Genomic DNA, 6,186 nt, shown 5'->3' on the forward strand with positions numbered 1-6,186 from the left:
AAATCTCTCCATTCTCTTACACTCTCTATTCAATGTTCATATTGTCCAAGAAATAATACCATAGCAATTATTGCCCATGGTGATTGTTTTCTGTTACATTTTTTCTTCAACACAGACTGTGTTGGTGACATTGGGTTATCATGCACAGAGCTGAGCTTGTAAGAGAGACAAACATATTCTGTCCCATTTTTCCAGGTTCCGTTTAAAATGTACTAAACTTTTAAATATCATCACTTACTTTCTTAAGAATCCAAAAAATGAAAAAAATACACAAATAATCACTCCAAAATGCTTTAAAATAGGAGATGATAAAACAGGCCCCTGTGAAGTAAACTTTCTTCTACTTTTAAAATTATTCTGAAAGCCTTGTGCTGTTTGGTCACACCTGTAATCTTAACTACTCGGCATATTTACTCAGGAGCCAGAGACCTGTGGATAACAGTGGAAGCCAATCAGGGCAAAATAAATTCATGAGATTATTTTTCAAAAATTTCAATGAGTTAACAAAGGGCCAGCAATGGAAATGTAGCTCATATAGTAGCTCACCTATCTAGAGAGGAAAGGCCTAGCAAGACTTTGAAGCCCTTTTTTCAAACTGTGAGCACAACAACATACATGCAAGTACATGAGAACACGTGCATGTGCACATATACACATTTATTCAAAATACCTTCATATCAGTGTTTTGCATTGATTTCTTTTTTTAATTTAATTTAATTTTTTTTAAATTTAATTTTATTTTATTTGTGAACATACCGTACAGAGGGGTTACAATTACATGGGCAGGATAATGCGTACATTTCTTACCAAGCATTGCAGCCTCCTCCTTTGGTTTACCCTTCACATCCCTTCCCAGCCTCCCCCCTCCCCCCCAATCCCAATCCTTCTCCTTCCCCCCCATTCCCCCCCCCGCACCGACGTTGTAAAGCTTTTGGACATGACAACTTGTACTTCTCATTGTTGCAACAGCCATATTATATGAGTAAAATAAAGGAAATAAACTCTTTCATCTCAGAACATTTTCATATTTTTTATTTTAAAAATACTGTACAGAGAGGTCACATTTACGTGAGCAAGTAATGAGTACATTTCCTAACAAGCATTGTTACCTCCTCCTTTATTTTCCCTCTACCTTCCCTTCCCTCCCACCTCTACAAGTACACTCCCCTCCCCCCCTTCCCCTGCCTAAATTGTAAAGTTCAGTTTTCAACATAGTGTCTTGTGCATCTCATTGTTACAATGGGTCAACCTGAATCCCTATTTAAGCATTTTGGTTTTTCCTTCCCCTCCCCAAATTACAGGAGTGTATATGCAAGAGGTGGGCACACCAAATTCAAATACAGTGAAAACAGGGGTTATAGAATGGGGGAGGAACATATAAAGAAACAAAAAAATCACATAGCCTGTTAAAAGTACGTTAGAAAAATAGCAAGAAAGAAAAAACAAAACACTTGTGTTCCTATTTTGGGGGTTCATTTCCCTTAACAACATCTTATCTGGTCATACGTGCATAGATTTGACCTTTTCTGCTTATCCCAGACATATATTAGTTATTAAAAATTAGGGAAACCCTGGGACCTATGTTTCTTTGGACTTGGCTTACTTCACTTAATAATTTTTTTAAGTCTTTCCATTTTCTAACAAATTGGGTGATGCCATTCTTTCTTATGGAGGCATAGAATTTCATTGGTATAAATAGCACATTTTCTTGATGTATTTATCTGATGAGGGGCATCGGGGTTGGTCCTATATCTTAGCTATCTTAAACAATGCTGCAATAAATATAATTGTGCTGGTAGTTTTTGTACCGTCTTGTTTGTGATATTTTGGGTAAATGCCCAAAAGTGGGATTGCTGTGTCATAGGGGATTTCTATGTGGAGTCTTTTGAGGAACCTCCATACTACTTTCCAAAGTGGTTGAACAAGTTTATACTCCCACCAAGAGTGCAGTACAGTTCCCTTGTGGCCACATCCCCTCCAGCATCTGTTGTTGTAAAAGTATGGAATGGTACAGGAATTTGCCTGTCATCCTTGTGCAGGGGCCATTCAAATCTTCTCTGTATCGTTCCAATGTTAGAGTACGTGATGCTGAATGGAGCATAGAACATGTTTTATATATAAAGTGTAATTGATTTTCTTAAAGTAGACAATTCAACAAAAAGTAAGTTTAAAAAAAATTTCATGAAATTTTAGAGCCATGTACTTCTTACATAAGCACACATTTAAGAATAAAGTCAAGATTGACATGTCAAAAACAAAATAATTCCAGATATTTGTTGTTCAAGAGATGTGTAGGAGGAGGAATTCAATTATTCTATACAAGGCACCTGTCTAATGAACACTGCAGCAAGTGTTGAGTTTTGTTAATAGTTTTAATGGTTTAAATATATTTGATTTTGGGAATTTGCTTATATATGCTAAAACTAGGACTGTTTGACAGGTAATAAAACTTTTCGATAAAGTATTTAAGATTTATGGTAACAGACATATGCTATTATGTATGTATATTTCAGAGTTTCTAGAAACATTACTAATGAGAGGTTGCCAAGTCTTTGTGTAAAGGAGCAGAATAAAGAGTTAAGACTTTGTTAACTTCAGTTTCTGTTAAAACTATAGGGCTTCCTTATTTTATTTTATGTTTTTTTATTTTTTGGGGGGTCCGGTTGTGGGGACTGAACTATGGGCCTTGGCGCTCTCCCTCAGCTCTTCAGCTCAAGGCTAGCGCTCTACCACTTGAGCCACAGTGCCACTTCCGGCTTTTTTCTTTTTGCTTATGTGGTGCTGAGGAATCGAACCCAGGGCCTCATGCATGCAAGGCAAGCGCTCTACCACTGAGCTACCTTCCCAGCCCCTGGCTTCCTTATTTTATATGATAGCGAGGAACAAATGATGATATAAGTCATATACAAATGATTAGATGTGCCAGAAATAGTAATCTTAGTGGGTAACTTTAAAGATTACTCATAACCTAAAAACCTCTTGTTGAATATCATAATCTTAGCCCATTTTCAATGTACAGGAATATGAGAAAATAGTAAAATCTAATAGGTAGTATCCTTCAAATACTGAAAAAACTGATAATTATTTTAGTTTTTATTTTAATCATTAATATTTTCTTATTGGTTTTCCTTTATGTAGCATTGTTTCCTTGTAATATAATACAACTTTTTAAAAGTCGTCATTAGGAGGTACTTTGAGAAGGTTACTGGGATGGCCAAACCATTTTTTATAGGGCATGTGAATTTACAAAGAGGAAAATTAAGAACAAAATATTTATTAAAAATGATTAAGTAGAGTCTGAATCAGGAGTGTTGATAAATATCCACACCTAAAATCTTAACCCTAGGCTGAAGCAGTGGTATTACAGAGTTGAGGCCACAAAAGTGAGAGACTGTGTTTTGTTTTGTTTTATATTTTGATTTTTCTGGTCATGGGGCTTGAACTCTGGGCTCTAGGTGCACTCCCTAAGCTCCAGGCTAGCGGTACCACGTGAGCCACAACACACTTCCATCTTTTTCTGCTTATGTCATGCTGAGGAATCAAACCCAGGGCCTCATGCATTCAAGGCAGGCACTCTACCAATGAGCCACCTTCCCAGCACCTGAGAGACTGTGTTTTAAAAAATCACCTAAACAATATTTGCTTTCTTATTTGGGTTATATAATGAAATATATTAATATCTTTTTATGTCTTTTTGAATTGTCATACTTCTAAATTTATACTAACTTCAGCCACTTTATCTTTCTCAAAGTGATGAAATATTTCTGAGAGTTTGCTTTTGTGAAGATTGTTTTTGCATTTATAATTTCTTCTGAATCATTTTTATTTTTATCAAAATAACTTTATATTTCATATTGATGGGTTATCATACATCAAATACCTCCAAATGTACATGTAGAGTCTAAAGATAGCAGTATGAATATTCTCATACAGTTCTTGTTTATCTGTTATGTACTTTCAGTATTGTGATATTTCTCTTTCTCTTTCACTCTTTTATTTCCTCTCTTTTTCTTTCATGCTCAATGTCTGGTACTTAGAATTTCTGCTGGTCTACTATGATCCTTCAGAATCCACTGGTATTGTGGAAACATGATAGCGACCATCAGTTACCCTTGCATTCTTTAAGAGTTATAACAGTGACGTGATGTTATTCTTTCCTATTCTAAATGGCAAAACAACAGATCTAGGAATTCCTTGTCACTTTTACTACTGTTACAAATTTTATCTCATAGGAATCATCGAGACGATAGGATAATTTTATCCTCTGACCTAAAAGTTCTTTTTCTTTTACAAACAAACTTTTTCTTTTATTATCAGTGAATACATATAATGAAAACAATGCTAACCTTTTCATATTTGGATTCTAATTTGTTTAATTCTGATGTAATTTTAATGATTTCTTTCCATTTACTGTATTGGCGTTTGTCTTGCTCCTCTTTTTCAAGGTGGTTCAGATGTCTCATTACATTGTTGGTTGCAGATCTCTCCAATTTGTTGATGTAGGAACTCAGAGCTATAAACTTGCCTCTGAGTACTGCCTTTGCTGTGTCCCAGAGGAGCTTGTAATCTGTGTGTTCATTTTTGTTGAATATCATGAACATTTTAATTTCTTTCTCAAATCTTCCATGACCCACTGGTGATTCAACAATTTGTTGTTCAGCCTCCATGTGTTAGAGGAAGTTCTTTGGTGGATTTTGGTGTGGAGTTCTAATTTTATTCCCTGTGTTCTAAAAGAATGCAAGGTATTACTTCAATATTTCTGAATTTAGACAAGTTTGATTTGTTACCTAAAATATGGTCTATTTTGGAAAATGTTCCATGTGCTGCTGAGAAAAACAAGTATTCTGATGCTGCTGGTTGAAATACTCAGTAGATGTCTTTTAAAACTAGCTGATCTATGCAGTTGTTTAGAAGTGCAATTTCTCTATTGAGTTTTTGAAGAGTTGATCTATCTAGTGGTGATAGTAGTGTGTTAAATCCCCCAACACTTAATGTCTTTGTGTCTATGTTATCTTTGAGACAAAGTAGTGTTTCTTGCATAAATTTGGTTTCTCCGTTGTTTAGCGAATAGATATTCAGAATTGTAATATCCTCCTGAAGGAGAGATTCCTTAATTAGTGCATCATAAACTTTTTTTATCTCGTGACTAATTTTAATTTGAAGTCAATTTTTTCAGATATTAGGATTGTAACTCCCGCCTGTTTATGGGGGCCATTTGCTTGGTAGATTTTCTGTTTGTTTTTTTTGTTTTGTTTTGTTTTATTATGAAAATATACAAAGGGTTTACAATTACATTTTCAAGATAGTGAGTAAATTTCTTATCAAGCATTGTTGCCTCATCCTTTGTTTCCCCATAACATCCCTTCCCATTTCCATATCCCCACCCCTACTGGTGTCTACCGCCCCATCCCCACCTGTCCACCCCCCACCCCACCGAAGTTGTAAAGGACATTTATAAATATAACGTCTTGTTCATCTTATAGTTGTAATGGGTCCACCTGTAAGCCTATTTAAACAGTTTGTTTTTTTCCGTTTCCCTCCACAAAAATATATCAACACCAAATACAGTGAAAGCAGGGCATATACTCTGGGGGAGATACATACAAAGCAACAAAGAAATCATCTTGTAAACATCTTAGAAACAATCACAGGAAATTCAAAAATTTGAATCCTTAACATGTGGTTCATTTCACCTAACATCAAATTGTCTGACAGTTTCGGTTTGTCTCACACATATACTAGTTATTGCAAATAAAGGAAACCATGGGACCTATATTTCTTTGGGCCTGGCTTACTTCACTTAATATAATTTTTCAAAGTCATTCCATTTCCTAACAAATGGGTCAATGCCATTCTTTCTGATGGAGGCATAGAATTCCATTGTGTATGTATACCACATTTTCTTGATCCATTCATCTACTGAGGAGCATCGGGGTTGGTTCTATATGTTAGCTATGGTTGGAGTTCTGGGAAGATGGCGGAGGAGAAGCTGGAATCTGAACAAGCTCTTGCATAGAAAACAGTTTCAGAGTTCCAGTGAACAGTCCCAAGCCAGAGAATCACACCAAGTGTGCCATCACAGGACAGAGAGTTAGTCAAGAGAGGGGAAGCCAAGCAGACACATCTGAGCGCCTGCCAGCAGCTGTCGCTGCGGCGGCAGGGTCGCGGCGGCGACCACCGCCGCGG

The 6,186-nt window shown here is 36.2% G+C and overlaps 1 non-coding gene across 1 annotated transcript; it reads right to left on the reverse strand.

The window, feature by feature from the left end:
* Window positions 1-1,994: 1,994 nt before the first annotated feature.
* LOC122099459 lies at window positions 1,995-2,101 on the reverse strand. Its single transcript, XR_006145930.1, has one exon. It is a non-coding gene; the product is annotated as a U6 spliceosomal RNA (small nuclear RNA).
* Window positions 2,102-6,186: the final 4,085 nt, after the last annotated feature.

Source organism: Dipodomys spectabilis, unplaced genomic scaffold, assembly GCF_019054845.1.
Source record: "Dipodomys spectabilis isolate Male_0828 unplaced genomic scaffold, ASM1905484v1 ptg000515l, whole genome shotgun sequence".
Taxonomy (NCBI): domain Eukaryota; kingdom Metazoa; phylum Chordata; class Mammalia; order Rodentia; family Heteromyidae; genus Dipodomys; species Dipodomys spectabilis.